The sequence below is a fragment of the Anas acuta genome, chromosome 3 (genome assembly GCF_963932015.1).
Source record: "Anas acuta chromosome 3, bAnaAcu1.1, whole genome shotgun sequence".
NCBI lineage: Eukaryota > Metazoa > Chordata > Aves > Anseriformes > Anatidae > Anas > Anas acuta.
In genome coordinates, this window is record NC_088981.1 from 59540751 (window position 1) to 59558746 (window position 17996).

The window sequence follows — 17996 nt, forward strand, 5'->3', positions numbered from 1 at the left end:
ATATCACATATCTAAAATGAAAAGTATCTTTAAAATCCAATTACTATAACTGGAATAATTTCAGAATTCTATGTACCTTATTTCAGTCAGTTTATCAGAATTGGAAGTCTGGAGTTTCCACTGTATTTCTATTAACTTTGCTTTCACTTCATTGAAATGCTACAAGCTTTTCAGATCTCTCTGAAGGTGGCTTTGAAAAAACAAACGTGTCAGTGAACTAAGCTTATTATATATGAAAAATGTAAAAGCAATATTTTATATAAATATTTGTTTTGATTATGTAAAATGATTTTGGCTAAGTTGTCAGAAGTGACCTGCCATTTAGGCCATTTTCTCTTGGGCACACGTGTCAAGCTGTACTTTGAAAACATTGCAGAAAGGAACCAAAAAACACCCCTCGTGTGCCAGGGATTTGTGTAGGATCCCAAGCCAGAATCTCAGAAACTGGGGCACTCAGAGCTGTTAGTGCCAGTAGGAACTATTGCTCATTATGTCTCATAATACACCATTAAAAAAAAAAAAAAAAAAGTGGAATTGAAACTGTTAGATAGTGACCTCCAAGGATTATATTTTTTTCAAGGAAATAGTCTCTCTGTATCATGCCCTCCCTGGAAGTGCACAAGGCAATACTATGAAAAGGGAGCATCTGTTCTACAGGGAGGCTATTGAGTTATAACTGGATTTCACTTCCTTCTTTTGGTTCATATTCCCTTTAGAAACTATAGTAACTGCATTTGGGAGGGAGAGAGAATGCTTTTCAAATACTTCACTTTGATCACTGTGATTTTGTCCTGAAAAGGAAATGGAAAAATTTCTGCCACCATTGTGCCAACTGCAGAGCAGAAGCTGCATGTGTGCTCCTCATGCAAGGAGACCGGAGATTTTTTTTACCATACCAGCTTCTGAAAGCCACGTGAAATGGGGCTGACATAAGAGCTCAGCAAGCAAAGTTCTTATCACAGGTTGTATGGCTGTTGACACATCACACATTCAGGATATCACTTCACAGTAACTGATGTAACTGCACAGTAACTTTCCACACTATACAGTATTGGGAGGACTCTTTGAAAATCAATAACTGGGCTTCAATGCTTGGAAGATACTGATGCACCAACAAACATTTGTTATGCTGAACTGATTCCTCCTTCACAGTGTGACACTTTTAGGACATCACCTACACCACAGGCACAACTGGATCATGAAAGCCAACAGCAGAGTGGCCATTTCCTGAGCTACTTACAGATCAGGGCTTTGCCTCTTAATTGGAGGGGCACTTCACGCCCAATTCAGAAGATACTCTACAGACAGATTTGGATCCTGCATGTCCTCCCAGGCCACTGCCCATGGTGGCAATGTTTGCAGTCTTTAGCCCCTTTGCCCTCTCATCACTACAGGGCTGCTATAGGCTGTCGCACATTTGCACATACTGAAGACCGCTAAAGTAGAGGAGCATAGGAAAAAAAAAAAAAAAAAAGTGATTTGGGTATTCCCCAAGTCTCTCACTACAAAACTCAGATTGTATCAGTGCCATGTATCTCATTCAGAGCCTGATTCTTCCTTGCACTTCAGCAATACTGGGAAGGTTGTAAGTCAGTCCTTTAGGAATAATTGTGGATATAGAAGTCCACACCAGTTTCCCAGCCAGCTGTCAGCACATCTTTAAAAGATGTCAGTTTCTCAGCTTTGTAAGGAATTGTGGGGAGAAAAAAATAAAAAAAAATTAAAAAAAATAAAAGTGCTTGGTGCCATTATGGAATATTTGTCTTTTCTTTCTTTTTCTTTCAGTTAAACTGCTGTGTATGTTAGTTTTGAATCTTCCATGTCTTGGCAGCAGCCTTGTGCTGAAGCTGAGGATGACTGACTTGTTCAATTCTGTCACATTTTCACTCAAAATCTGTTTGGCTCCAGCTTGATTGTTGCCATATTTGTGTGGGTTAAGATCATATTTTATCATTTCACTGAGAACGCTGTTTCAGTTATTTTAGGGAAGAAACATAGGCTTTTCTTGGAGAAAAGCCACGATTCATAAATCAATTAGTCCTACTGAAAGCCTGAATGATAATGATGGAAGACTGGTTGTGCTACAGATGCTTTAAAGTTTTGCAGACAGCTGGGGAGACCACCTGCATGCTACACATCCCTTGAAGGAATGGAAAAACTGAATCTCTGACAGTCTAAGCATAACTGGGGTCCTTCCTTTGCATCAGAGAAGTACACAGCTATGGAAGAGAACACAAACAGCCACCACTCCCACATCTGATTATGTAACTTTGAATGCAAGCAAATAGTTGTACTGTGAAATGAGAAGCAACTGCCTACCGGAGCTGCAAGGATTGTTTACACTTCTTAATACGGAAATATTTTCCAGTGTAACAAGTCCTCTTTTTCTTGGTGCTATGACTAGAGATAGAGTTGGAAGAGAAAACGTAAACACATCCAGAGGACCAGTTTTAGTGCTTTTATATTTTGCAATAAACAGTGAGATGTCCCTTTTTTTTCCCCTATTCCTCAAGACCCACAGCAAAGACAGTCCACAGCAGCAGAGGCTAAGGATCAATAAATATGGTCAGTAAACAATGCAAGTAGTCGTGTATTAAACCCTCCAGAACATTTACATTGAACTTTTGGCTGTCATCTGCCAGTCATTTTGTGCAAGATTCAAGTCTTGTTAATGATTACACTACCAAATATCAAACTGCAAATTGTTCAGAAAAAAAGACCCTTTGCAAATGCACAGACTACAGTGGAGAACACAGGACCTATTCGTTCCTACGTTAAAGACTATCTCATGGGCAGAAACTGGAGCAAAAATAAACTGGATTTTAATCTGATTTAAGGAAGGTTCCAGCCAAACTGGACGCTGATTGTCCAGTGTAAACAACATCAATCCAGATAAGAACTGTGTTTATATAGAACTGTACAGCTTGAGTCCCTCAATTTATTTCTTGGGTAGAATACAGTTTTAGAGTTTCTTTACCAGCAATATCCCCAAGGCATGTCTTAATGCCAACGCATATTTTTATACTAACATGTATGTGCTGTGTTGGAATCAGGGTAGCTGACAGTAAAAGCAGGAAAGGATAGGATAGGGGGCACCTACACTGTCTGGCAAGCCAAGCTTGGGAAGGTGTTGGAAAATATCCTAGTATTGTTAACACTGTGTGAGCTTGTACTGAAGTCACTCAAAAGATACCACAGGCTGGGTCTGATGCAGTGGACGTACATCACATACAAAGTTTATCTAACTCTAACCCACATGAATGACCCAGACACTTTTGGCTCCTGTCAGGAAAGCTAAAAGGAACACATTGATAAAAGTTAATCACGCCCCTGACGTAGCCATAGCCTAAGCACTTTTATTTGCTCAAGTTATTTCAGTTTCTGTTCCTGTTTCTAAATAGCAAACAACAATCACTGCCCTCATTATCAGGCCAGTATCACTCCACCTCCACCACCTCTTGCAAAATGTGGGTGTAGGATAACATGGGCTTGTAATGGTTGCATACGATTCCATTTCAAGTTCTCAACACACACAACAGGCAGCACTGGCATTACGTAGACATCCATTTATATCCCCTATGTAGCTTGACTGTAGTGACAGAAATAAAGCTCTGCTTCATTTCTTTCTCTGCACATACACACAACTAACACTGCAACCTTAAATGAACCCAAGCAAAAAAGGACACATTTTCCTAATTTGCTTTCTTTCCCTGCAGATGTTTGTAACAGAGGTCAGGCAGCTAAAATGTCAATTGGTTTTTCACGCTCACCATGAATGAAGCCATAGCCTGTGCCAGCTATAATGTGTCCTTTCATTTTTCTTTTTCCCAAGAGGTGATCTTTCTATCCCTGAAGATAGAGTGACATTGTCTCCGTTGTCTTACACAGAGAAGAGGATCAGTTCCTTCCCATGCCATTGAGCTGTTAGAAATTAATGAAAATATGATTTAAAGTACAGCACAGGTAGACAGTCACCCTCCAAAAACTCATTGCTTCTAACGAGCCTCATTTCATTTTTATTTTCAGGTCAAATGATTCCTTAGAAGGAAAAGTGAAGGGAAGAATAACCAAGTATTAAGAAAAAAGGATCAGACAAGTATGGCCTGTTAATTCATGTACAACTGATAGAACTGATAGACTTTTATAATAAAAAGATGTGCTTGACCTTGCTGTCACAACATTGAACTATGGTGTTATGAAAATAACAACACTGCAAAGTTAATAGGACATCTAAGCTGTCTGCATAGCAAGGTTCACGATGTTTCCTCAAGATATGTGCATCTCAGGCAATGTAAATGGAAGTCTGGATCCAGCAGGACAGTTGATGGGCACACTGTGCTCTTGCTCCTGGTGGGCCAAGGTAGTTGTCTGACCCTCCACTCTCCTCACCTTTCACACTCCTCTTTCTGTATAAATACATTTGTATTTCAGTGAAGGTTATAGGAAGGGTTTTTTCCCTTCTGCACCAGCTAGTGTCCTTGTATGCAGGGATCAAAATGTATGTAGACAATGCTTGTGTAGGCACTGCGTAGGGATAGGGGTCGTGAAAGGGCTGGGCTATTGTGGCATTTGGGGCCAGAATTGGAAACCTGGCCACTACCAGCCTAAGGAAGGCCTGTACAACCCACAGCACCCCTTAGATAATTCAGTCCTGTTTTTTTTCAACAGCTGCAAAACACAGCTGGCTCAGTGTGGGCCCAGCACACAAGTGGAGCCATTATCCTTCACCTCTTCTCACTTAGTGGCAGAGACCTGGACTTGCGCTACAATAGAAGTAATCATTCAGAGACACACTTAGCTCTGTTCCCAAGTAACGCACCCCTGTTTCTGAGCTAACTCCATATATAAAGAGCTTCTTAGTCCTGTTAGGGGGATTTATGACATCCACTGTCTCTCTTAATTGAGTTCAGTTTCTTCATATTTGAATACATGGCAGAACCACAAGCTTTGAAAAAAAGGATTTCTGGGTGCTTGAGGAGCATCAGGAAAACATGCAGAAGAAAAGGGGCTTTTCCAATGGCATAAAACCCACTGTATGTGTAAGCTGTCATACTTACACAAGAATACAGGGTAAAACTTAAACATGAAAGTTAGTTGGAGGATTGGGAACTAGAGTCTATTCCAGATTCTTTGAACTGGGATTTAAGTTTGAACAAGTCTTCAACCTCTTTGGTATTTAGATTTTCCATCTCTAAAATGGACATAATAATTATCCAGCTAATCCATGGGTGCAGGACTTCCAGACCACATGGGTTATCAATTGTCTCTGGCTTGCGGAAAGCACCCATCACTGCGCAAGTGGTCATTGATTTTATGTCTTCCCACATACAGAAAAACAGAACAATGCGATATTGCAACTAGCTTTCTATACTAGTGCCCAGGATAGAGTGAAGAATAGTCTAAAGGATCTCAGTAAAATGCCTACAGAGTAAGTGCATGTACTGTCTGAAGCAAAATCTGCTTGTGTCTTCTCTGTGGCAATATGTGTTATGTGACTGGAACAGCTAGAGAATATCAGCCATCACTGTAGGTAAGTTTTTCTTGCTGAGACATCTCACTTGCTCATCCATGGAAAAATGCTCCTTGGTCAGGCCAGAAGCAGGTCAAAGTAAGTTGGGAGCATGCAAGGGTCACTGATTATTTCTGAGGGTTTTACACCCAGGGCAGAGAACTAGTTCAGACAAAGTGAGAACTGACTGCAACCTTTGCCCAAATCTTAAACCAAACCTGGAGTAACTTCAAATATTCATTTCCCCGCACTCAATGTCTGTGGATGAGACCAGGATAATGTACAACTGAGTGACTCTGCTCCGGTTAGAGCCAGCAAGGACCAGAATGTCCAGTCTTAGGACACTGCCAGGCTGACTTCTGGAAAAAAGGGGAAATATATTCTGAGCCTTGGAAGATATTCAAAACTCTGACAGACCCTGTGAACCTCTGGAAGCTCTAGACTCTCTAACCAATGTACCTCACTCATGCCAGGCTTTGTGTCAACTCTGCACAAAGCTACTTTTTGACTCTGTTGTGTTACTTAACAGTTTACTCACTGAAAATTATTTCAGGTGCTTTTGTTACAGAATATGATGCATTAACTTATTTTTGATAGTTAAATTGTACTGTTTAGATTGATCCACTAAAATTAAAAAGAGACATTTCTGTAACACTTCACCTTATTTTGCAAAACACAGCTAATGTTAATTAAAAGCATTTTTTTTCTTCACTTGATTTAGGATGTATGTACATACTACCATCACACAACAGCACATGCTTAAATTTTTAGGATTATTTGATACCTTCTAGGTATCAGATAATAAGCACACACGTGTGTGCTTTTTCCTTGTGCTGAATGCAAGATTGTTTAACCCTCACCAAAAGACATCAAAGGCTATGATGACTTCATGAAAAATGAGTTTGAGAAGCAACTTGACCATAGCCTACAAATATCTCCCTGGTGGAGCAGCTACTTCTAATACAGAGCTCTTCAAAGAAAAGAGCTAGAAGTATCTTGTGACTGGAAGATTAAGCAAAAACAGTCAATAAGGGTGGATTTTCCATTACTTGAAATCCTGAACTCAAGAACACCTAAGAAGTAATGCTAAAGATGAGGGGGTGAGGCAGCAATAAACCTGACAAGGTTCTGCAGCTGCGTCATGGAGAATATCAGACTAGGTCATTTTACTGATTACTTCTGAGCTTACTGTAATTGTGACTGTGACTCTGAATGCACATACTCCTGAATTTCCACTAAATTCAGAATGGTTTGGACTCTGGTTTCCTATTTAGTCCCATGGAGCAAAGCACAGATACTGATATGAATCCTTATTAAAATTCTACCAAAATCTGATGTAAGAATACTTGGATCTAATATTCTGACTTTCATGAATTTTTAAACAGTTTTTTTGCTTATTCCAGTGCTCACTTATTTCCTTCCTTGGCCATAATAAATGCAGCTGTTTGCTGCTTTGTAATGAGCAATCTGTAAGGCCTTTATTACACAAATAGCATTTGTATGCTATTTGGACTGGTGTACTTCTACATAGATAAAGCGGAGATGAAATTTCATGTAAGTGTAGGCAAGAAAAGTGTTGGTTTTCACTGATGCTCCCCTGTGACTTTGTTTATACAAGAGGCAGGACTCTTTCAGTAAACATGTGGGTGATGTAGCTGCAGTGTGAAGTGAATCCGTATGAATCCATAGCTATTTTAATGCAGCATTTGCATTGCACTGCAGGTTTGCAGTTTCATTATTCCTGCTGTCTTGCAAGCCACAACACAGTCCTTCAACATATTACATCAGCTGGTCCCATTCAAACAGAACTGTTTCCCAACATCATTAAACACAGCTCTGTTTTGCATTGTTGAAGGCAATGAATCACAAAAGCTGTGATTCATAAAGTTTTGTTCAGTTATGTCCCTGAGCCTGGCTTTGGACTGGGATATGATTCGCTCAGCTCAGAAACAAGTGGAAAACACAGTTAACTCTCTCTGTCCTGTAAGACATGCATTTTTTACTACATGGCAATTATCTTGGAGACTGACGTTTTTTTCAGGTTAAATGGGAGCCACTCAACCACAGATTGGACCTGTATTAATCTTCACAAGTTTTACAAAATCTTGCATACTCACTAGTTCTTCTATTAAATCCAAAGCTCTCCATTTATGCTCACCTTTAAGTCAGTTCTCAGGTCAGCAATAACTTCTGCTTCTCCCTTCTCTGATAATCTTAGGAGAACAAAACCTTGTCATGAGTAAGATCTCCCACAATTTGACAATTGCCAGGGCGAAGCCAAGATATTTTTTGCAAATGAAAGTCGCAGCCTGAATAAAACATTCCTTTTATGAATGGAGGACATTTTTTCAATAACAAGCACCTGTGCCAAGTGCTTTTTTTTTTTATATAGCAAAGATATGATGGAAAATGATTGAATAAGTAAGTAACGCAGTTGAAGTCTTGTTATTCTCTGGGGAAAGAATCCTTCAGATCCCACTGGGGTATCTGTACAGGAGTTCTGGAGAAAGAAAAGTATTTTGCAAAGCAAGGTAACCCTCTTCCCTTCAGACATGTATAAATCCATCTCCTGCTTATGCTGCTGTAGTCCAGGCTTCTTTTCATCTTACTAAGGAAGTTCTTTTTCATGCAAGACTACGCAATCTTATCTTCAGGTCTTGAAAAAACACACTTCCCATGAGAAAGATCAGACTTTCTGGAAAGTAGCATAGCAGAAAAGAAGCTGAAGGGTGGAGGTGGAGGGACCAAAAGAAGTGAAAAAGAAAAACAAAATATATGCTTTTTTCATTTATGGAGCAATGCAGGGGCAGCGATGCTTCAGGTTTGTCATCCTGCTTCTGTACCTCTTCAGAAATTATGATCTAGGACATAGCGAGACATCTGTCTAAAAAGCATGTTGTTTCTGACCTTTATAACACAAGCATGGGACTTTGCATAGGCTGAATCCTTCTGAGAGCCAGAAAAGGAGAACAGAAATGTAGACAGGTGTCTTAATTAACATCTGCATTGTGTGTTTGCAGTAGTAACAGTATGGAAATTTGTGCTTCCAGCTCTGGGATCCCGCAGTCCATTATACTTAGTACAGGGGCCTCTGATGCAGAGTGCTGGGTGGAGAAACATAGTGGCTGAAGAAAGTCTTGCAGCACAAGAAATACAGTCAATGGGCTTCTCTCAGCTTTGCAACTCACTTAATTTTGGTCCTTCAAGTTGTCTTGACCTCAGCATAAACAATCCCACTGCAAGTTATGTTTTATTTTGTTTTGTTTTTTAATGGAAATTTGCACCAGTGCTTCTTCCACCCACAGGCAGAGCTCAGAGTGCCCACAGTTTTTAGAGCTCCACCTATGTAAACTTTTGAATGTTCTTTCACAGATCTGCCTGGGAGCACCTGCCAGGAATACATTGCAATAGCCATGCCCTGGTTTGGTAAACTTCAGATTTCAGACTCACCTAGGGTTCGTGCTTTGAACACCTGCACAGGGCAGTCCAGGCTGCTTTCATTTCAGATGCTGTGGCTGACTGCAGTCACTTGAAATGATGGTAGCCCTTCCTGGGCACTAGACACTGTGGTGGCATTTTGGTAGCTGCTTAGGACCTGTGGCAACATGGCTTGGCTCCAGAGACAGTAGTGTCTGGGGAGGATAACACTGCTGAGACTTCAGCACTGCTGAAGCAGTTGCACCAGGAGGAATGTGGATGGTTCCCATTCATTTTAATGAATAATTACCTTTAAAATCTGATTATAGACATTTTAGTGTCACTAATATTATTTAGGTTAGCATTTCACAAGCACAATGCACAGAGATAATGCATGCTCAGCCCTGTCACATCCTGTCATTCTCTTCATTTGAAGGGACTATCTACAGGAGTGAAGCTGTAAGTCTGGAATATATTAAGTGCCATAAAGAATTCAGTGACTTGTTTAGATAATTGAGAATCTCAAATGAAAACATTTTCATCCCACTAGCAAAAATGTGCTGGATCCCAAGACTGTGTCTTAGTAGGGTAGGTCTTCTACAGAAGTCCATGAGGAACCAGTGAAGGCATATAACCTTAATAAATGAGCATCATTTGGTATCTGTGAGCAACACTTTTTCTTTTTAATACAAAGTGGCTGTGGTGTTTAGTCTAGGTAATGTATTCTGCTTCCACTGTTGGTATTGATGTCCTTTCAAGTGAACAGAATATGTAGCCATTAATGAGTTCTTTCTGTTGAGATGTTCAGCAATGAAATAATTAACAATGTTGATGTGTAAATTAGGCTTGAGAGTTTAAATTGCCATTGAGATGAATGAGATGGATCACAGTTCTCTGACTTGGTTCAGCAGAACAGATGAGGACTGGCTAGATGCTAAACATAGCAGTACTTCCATTAAAAGCACATGCAACCACAGGCAGTCACTCTGTCTGCTTTGTCTCTCTTCCTATTTTTCTTTTCCAGGCAGCCTCCAGACTTAGAAAACACAAGAGGTGTTGTGGCTGACAACAACTGTGTGCCTCAGTAAAAAAGAGCAGAGAAGGAAGTGTTTCAGCTGTTATTTTTTAGGGGTTAGAAAGATTGCTGTCTTTTTACTCTTCCTAAAATAAGAAAAATAGGATCATGCAATTAACATCATGTTTGCACAAAATATATGAAGCACTGATATTCAGTGAAAATCAGTCAAGTGTTGCTTGCACTGACACATGAACTTCTGACCTCAACTTCTCTTTATCTTCTCCCAGTGGCACTGAGATCACAGCAATGCTGAAACAGATTAATGCCTCTAAACTCTACTTCAGAGACAGATCCTCTAGCGTGGTTTACTTCTTGCAGACTGGAGGCTGCAGTTTTCCACAGCTGACTGCTAAGACGAGGCTTAGTGGGAGCTGTGCCACTCACCATGGAGACTGGCTTTTTATGGTCACAGTAATGGAGTACTAGAAAAGTGGGAAGGGAGATGTTGTGCTTCATGGAATGAAAGAATGTGTTGTTTTCTACAGTGAGTCACTATTGTATGTATATTGTTATTAAATATTTGACTTGCTGATGTCTTATCTGTTGTGACTTAAGTGTACTTAGCTAGCACAAAGACTTGGCCACTAGCATTAAACTGTTTGCCTCCTCATTGAACTCTAGGCTTGAGCAAAGTCAGATGGGAAACAGACAACCCAGCATTTTCCAAACACCATGAAAGGCATAGTCATTAAGTCACAAAGAAGTAGCAAAATTTTTCCTCTGCAAGTATTATTAAGGGGAAAATAACAAAAATGAAGCACCTACAAAAGACTTTTTATTCCGTGCGTATGGTTGCCTTGTACTTTTTGTCACATTTAAGACATGAGAATCAGCAATGTTTATGCTTCATGTGAAATTCCTATATTTAGAAAATGGACCAAGAACCTATGTGATCCTGCTGGGAGTCACTGCTTTTAATAAGAGGGGCCTCCCTTCTGTTTTTTTTTTTTTTTTTTTTTAGCATAAATATGTTTCCTTAGGACTTGCTGCATATGTGTAGTCTACCTCTCCTTCTAACTGCTGTGTACTTCTCTGCTGTAGCAATCACCATTGCTCTGGGGCCCCTAAGATATATAATTGATAGTTGTGTCATATTCAGTCAGGAAATGTTCTGTACAACTTCCCAGCACTTCACCTTTCCACATTTTTGACTGCGGACCTCTTTTTTTCATGACAAGGTGACCAAGACAGTTTTCCTTTTTAAAGGGCTCTGCTAAGGGACAGAGTTCAGAGTTTGCAGTTTTCAATACTCAGCCTTTTATCGCTTATGGACACTGTGCACATTACACTTTTGTCCTTGACATGGCTTTGTAATATATTTTTAGCATATATTGTTTTGCACATATGCAAAGTTATGTTTTTCTGTAGGGACAGATCCATACCTTTTCCTTAATTGCTTTTCTCTGAGTTTTCTGAACTTGTGTTCTTCTGAGCATAATCACAGTTCTGCCTGGAATACATCAAATTAAGCACTTTTCCTCTGACTCTCCCTTCATCCACACCTGCCTTCTATTCCTGTGCTACTTCAGTCCTACTGTCCCTCTGGCTCTTAACTTCAATCACAGAGCTTTGCAGGGGCTGGAACCGTGGCTGTCTTGAATGTCTATTTCTTCCTTGTTATTCATAAAGCGCTTAATCTCCTGAATAAAATGTCAGAAATATGTCGTCAGAAAAGTGAGCCATCTTTTCAATGTTTTAAAGCCTTGGGCATCCTCAAGAAAGCTCACACCTTTTTGGAGTGTGTGTAACAGTAGGTGAAGCTGCCATTTAAACTGGGAATCTTTTGAATGAAAGTGCTTCTTAAACTAAAACTGTGAAGAACTTCGGAGTTGAAGTCTACTCGAGTGATTTGCCTAAGTCCCAGATTCACACTGATGTGCTCTTTAATCCTTCAGGACTACTGACTTTGAGAACATTGCATTTGTATGAAGACGTATTTAAGTTTTGATGTGAGCAAGAAATATTCTACTATTTTTGGACAATAAAAGTGTAGCCTGTGATTTAGTGGCAATTCTTTACCTTGTTTTTCTGTAGCAAATCATTTGCTTTTTGGCTGCTGCTTCTTGTCCTGATGCTGGATGCAGTATTTTGGTGGGGTTGAGAGCCTGTGAAGCACTTTGGGATAGGGGGTTAGCAAATTTGTGGTGCTGCTGGCTATCTCCACACTCACAGTCAATTTGTCCCCCAGAAGGAGCAGCACTGAGGCCAGCGGCCAGTGCCCTTGCAAAACTGGTGCCAGAGAACAGTCCTGCTCTCAGTTCTCCCAAATTCTTTCACAGCTCTGATCCAAGCCTCTTGTATGAGTAAGGGTGATGCAGAAGGCAAGCAGTTAGATGTACCATAGTAGCAGGGATGAGGATGGAGTGATGAAGGTGAGCACATGTTAATCAGGAGGGCAACAGGGGCCTGTAGCTCCCAGGTTGGCAATACAAGGATATGTGAAGGGATTCACTGTGCTTCTTCTTCCCCAAACTCATCCCCAATGAGGCCTTCCCTGCCAGGCCAGTGTGTGTCTCTCTGCAAGCAGCCCCATGTCAGCAGACAACCCCACCAGGACCAGCCATTTCCTTACCCCTTCCTTACCCACCTCAGCAGGGCCAAGGCAGGAGAATGGGGCAACTGGCCTGGTCCAAGGCGGTAAGGTCAACATGCACACTTTGAGGAAAAAAAAACAAACAATTTAGAGCATGATAAGGCACAAAGCCTTCCTCCTTTCTGGAAGATGACAGTACCTAGCACCTCATAAGTTTGCCCCGATAATGGACACAGCTGGACTGGGGCCTTGAACTGCCACCTGCCATGTTTTCTTCAGATGGAAAATAATCTTGGTTCAGTGCTGTAAGACAACAGCACAGCATTTGAGGCATCTCTGGTGACTCGATGTGTTCCTCCTTTTTTGCAGGCGAAAGAGCCCCACAGCAGGGGAGAGCCGCTGCCCAGGTCCGAAACACGGCCCCTCTGGGGCAGCGACGACACAGGTAGGGGCTGGGCTGCACATGGGGGCTGCGGGGGGTTGTTTTTCCACAGATTCCTTCAGGGCTGTGGTGCTTTGTCCCAAGGCCAGGCTTCATTGGAGGGTGTTTTTCATGTTGAAATGAGATGTAGGCTGTCACCCGCTGTGTGTTTGCTGGACAACAGCGACAACAACAACTTCTGCGTAGGAAGGCTGAAGCACACAATGTGCTGCACAAGGGCTCCTGAGGAATTAAGCTATGGCATAATGAGGAGAAACAAAAGTATTATAGCAAATCCCTTGGATAAACCACCAGCCATGCTTCGGCATCGACCTGCTGTGTGGGCAGAGCTCTCATGAGCTGGCAGGAAGAGCCCTGCAGGTGCATGGAGACCAGGCGCTGTGTGTGAGGAGCTGCATTGGTTTCACGAGAAGGAAGATAGTACAGTGCAGACAGAATAATTGAGAATGTGAGCTCACACACATCCTTCTTACCCTGTTGCCTTTTTGGTTTGGGTCTTTGTTTGTTTGTTTGTTTTTGTGCTTTGTTTGTATTTCTTTTAGCCTTATCATAAGCCTAGATCTTATTTACAAGTTTAAAGCGTACCAGATTAATTTAGTCTTGGTACTGTGGTTGGGTGGCATGTTAAAATTGCAGTTAAGCTAAGAAAAAATGCTGTGGCTACAGACTGCAAAAGTCCTGGTAAACATGCATGGCAAGTATCTGTCAGATCCTGAGGCAGATTTCACTTAACTGTTTGGGGATTTTCTTCCTGCTCTCTTTACCATTTTTGCAGCTGTCCCTCTGGGAAACATCCCAGAAGCCTCTGTCCCCATTAGGAGGAAATATTTCACTTCCTCACTTTGATTTTGAATGCTTAATGCTTCTGTATAATTCCCCTGACCTATAACCAGTCTTGGCTTCTGTGCATACAGAAGAAATGCTGATCTAGATGATAAACTTTTATGAAACCACTTTAGAAATACATCTGATTAAGTAAACACACTAAATGTGAGATACTACTGTGGTCTGTAAATTTTTCAGGTTACATTGATTCGTAACCAACATTAGCTATAGTCATAACACACTTTTTCTAAAATATGGGAGCCCACCCAGGATAGCTCCACTGATTTAGCTAAGTTGCATGATGCTTTATTCTTTCTGAATTGCAGCAGGGCAAGGACCCACTTGACCCCTCTGTCAGCAGCATGGGCAGTGTAAGAGCTGTAAATGAACTTCCTACTTGCTCCTGCCTGTTCTTTGCCAGAAATTGTTCCTTCAGTTAGGTCAAGAGCTGGCTACAAGTGAAATGACCCAGTTACAAATGCAGTATTTAGGCATTTGCACTGTGTTTACATGGCAACATTGGGTGTCCTTGGGGGTGATTGCGACAGGCAAAGTAATTGCTCAGTCAGAGCATGAGGAGCAAAAAAGGGCAGGATATAACCATGAGATTAAATAATTTCTCCAAATGATCTTCAAAAGCTTTATCAAAAAATTATTGGCAATGGAGGTGTGGGTTGCTGTGTTTTTTTCTTACCTGGATTGTTGAAGCATCTAGGATAAATTCAGGGAAAATGGAAAAATTGCTCATGGTTTACTGCTCTAGGAGCTAATCTCAGGGTAGCTGAACTTTAAAGACTCTTCTGCTAGGACACAACTGCTTTAAACTGGTCCTTCAATGTAAGTTTGTACTGACTGGCCAGCTGGGGCACTTAGTGCAACATGTTAATTCACATTTGATTTTTAAATGTTTTCCAATGGTTCTGCTTAAGAAGTATTTAACAACTACCTCACCGTATCAATTAAGCGAACTTGACTGAAACACAATTATATCACCATAACAAGCTTTGGAGCCAATTCTTAGGCACCTGTAAGAATGCCGTTAGAGGTCTAACACAGTATTTCTTTCCAGGTTTCTAGAACTGCAGTCAAAAGTAATTTTCAGGACTGAAGGGGTCCTGAATTTTTTCACTTTACTTGCATACTGGCTCTTGGTTATGCCAGAGGACTTAAACTGCTTTGAAGCAAAAGCTTGAATTCTTGGTTTCCAAACCCAGAGTGGAGTGAGTCTTACAATTTGGCCGCTTTGTGCTCTGTTTACATGGCAACATTGGGTGTCCCCAAGGATGATTGCAACAGGCAAAATAATTCCTTGGTCAGAGCATAACGACCAAAAAAGGGCAGGATATAACCATGAGATTAAATAATTTCTCCAAATGATCTTCAGAAACTTTATCAAAGATCCATCTGTCTTAATAAAAGAGCAGGAGCTCTAAGCCTACTGTGACCTTTAAAAGAAGCGTATGAATTGTCTACAGATTCAAACCACAGCTAACATTTATAGAATTCTCCCATTATTTATCTTGTAGAAGTATATATAATGTATCTCTTGGGTTTGCAAAGGGAATGGAAATAAGCAAAAGCTTGCCAGCTATGGTTTCCACCAGTAGATAATCTGGAATTAATGTTTATAACACTGAACAGTGGCACAGCCAAAAAGATGTTGCCTCACTGACAACTCTGCCTTCGTTAGAGCTCCACCAGGTCTTAAACCATGGAGGGGAAATGCCCTCCCCACATCAGTGCCAATACAAAAGGAAAACTGCAGGACTTAGGAGACTGTCCCTACACCTTTGCATTTCCACACACATTCACTGAGCTCAAAGATACACTTGTTAGCAAGAAGCAGCTCTTACTTTTCTACATCATTTATCTCAAATTGTTCTTAATAATTTGGATCTGAAGTGCCTATTAAATAAAGCTTAAAAATGTGTGATACTTAATGCCTCTGGTTTACGGTGCCAGGTTTACAGGAGTCTTGCCAATTCTTACAACTAGATGATGATTTTCATGATATTTCGAGTTTCCCTTGCATATCCTTACTTGCTGATGTTTAGATATTTAGTACTTGTGTCTGAAGAGAAAATGTGAGACGAAGCAGTTGGAAGCTCTGAAAACATACAGCAAGAACAAACTTACCGTTTATTATTTTTATTTAAAAGTTATGCGTAATCCAGTTTTATAACTTGGGAAGACTGTCTGGACTCATGGTTTTGGAATGCTTTAGGTTGGCAGCACCTTTCCCAATAGTGGCCACTTTATTTCCAATTCTCTGCACCTGTCTACTCAATTCAATTCATTACAGCATTTTGCAACTGAGCAGGGAGTGCCACTTGCATATCCAGCACAGGTTTGCTGTAGTCTGAGAAGTGAGCAGTTATTTGTGCCACACACAATTGGAAATCAGCTGTCCCTGGCCCAAAATAATGCAGTTCATGAGCTTAGCTCTGTGCTTGCTAACTCACCCTAATAAAAATTCATGTATCTCCTCAATTTACTGCAGCCAAGTCACTCCCAGATGTCTGAGAGGGTCAAGGGCCTCGCAAGATCATGATCTAGATGAATAACATTTTACCAATTTAGAAGGGAATGTTTAGGCAGAAATACCCTAAAGAAAAGCGTCATCAAAGCCATGACTAGGCAGTAAGTGTCATTATTTTAGGTAGCAGAGAGACATGTAATCCAGGATAGCTCCCCGGGGACACGGGTGCTGGCCTGGATCTTGAACTCCGGCTTCCATGTCCCCACACCGGCTCCAGTGTCTCTGCCTGGCTCTGCACCCTGCCAAGCCAGCATGCCCATGAAGGCATCTCTTCCCACGTAGGGTGTTGGGGACCTATGGTGTAGTCAGTTCTCTCATTTTGTGTTTGTTGAGGCTGGCTAGATCTCCACAAGTGGTGTGATTTTTGACCTTCGTACTGAGTAGGTCTATATTAATGATTTTCATCACTGAAAATGAGATCTACAGTGTTTACTCAACTAGTTTAAGCAAAGGAACTTGGGAGCTTTCCCAGTCATTTTGTCTTCAGGCTACAAAACTTTTTTTTTTTAAAAAAAAGTAGCCTAAAAAAAAAAAAAACTTTTTTTTTTTTTAAAAAAAAACTAGTCTGCTTCCCAAATACTATTTCTCATTGTTATCTCTGTAGCATTCATCCAAATCAGCATTCAAAGTTAGACATAGTATTACATCTGAAACATTCAAGAGTCATGTGGTAACCTTCTCTCTCTTGTCTCTTCACCCCTTCTTTCCCATTCTCAGACTTCAAAATGGTGAACCCTTAGTTTGGCTTGAGTTTGTTTGGGTCATATTTCACCATGAGGGCTACAAACTCACTACTAAGAGAGAAGGAAGGAAGGAAGGAAGGAAGGAAGGAAGGAAGGAAGGAAGGAAGGAAGGAAGGAAGGAAGGAAGGAAGGAAGGAAGGAAGGAAGGAAGGAAGGAAGGAAGGAAGGAAGGAAGGAAGGAAGGAAAGGAGGGAGGGAAAAGAAAAGAAGGGAGGGAGGGAGGGAGGGAGGGAGTTTTTTTTGAGATTGAGATCCTGTGATTCATTTGCATGTGTTAACACCTACTGGGCCCTATTTTCTGCTACTTATGCCAAAGCTCTCCAGAATGCTACTGCTTAAATTTGATATCATTTTGCACCTACCTTGGTATTCACTGTGGCAGATATCAGTGATTACCAAAGAGGCAAACCAACAGATAATCACTCTATTGGGTTTTCAGGCTTATTGCAGTCAATAACATTGGTAATTTTATATAGCTCTCTGCTACACTTTAAAGTTAATATTCCCTTGAACAAAGTGTGAATGGAGGCATAAAAGGTTGAGGTTTAGTTTTTTGCCAGTTTATCTACAGAGAGTATGCATGGGGAGATCTGTTTTTGCCATGGGAATGGATAGACTGTCTCCTTCTGCAATGAAAACATATGGTTCCCCTAGGGAATAGCAGCCAGAGAGACAGAGATGTAATAATTAGGGCATTTTCTGGAAATTTTCCCTAGTGCTGCACCTTGTCTTGCAGCTCCATCTTACACTTCAGATTGCGCTGCAAGCCATAATATGCAGCAAAATTGAAAGCAGTCTGTACAGACAAAGAGAAGACTGAAAAAATCAATCAATCAATCAATCCATCAATCAATCACTATGTGCACAAAATACTGAAGGGACAGTAAAAGTCATTGTTTCTCCTCTCTTC

At 40.9% G+C, this 17996-nt stretch overlaps 1 long non-coding RNA gene across 2 annotated transcripts in view; it reads left to right on the forward strand.

Annotated features, from left to right (window-relative positions):
* Positions 1-13482, forward strand: part of LOC137854223 (uncharacterized) — a 49630-nt gene extending 36148 nt beyond the window's left edge. For both annotated transcript variants that reach the window (XR_011095026.1, XR_011095027.1), the window contains exon 3: positions 12907-13482. This is a non-coding gene — a long non-coding RNA (uncharacterized lncRNA). The remainder of the gene's footprint in view (positions 1-12906) is intronic.
* The last annotated feature ends 4514 nt before the right edge of the window (positions 13483-17996 follow it).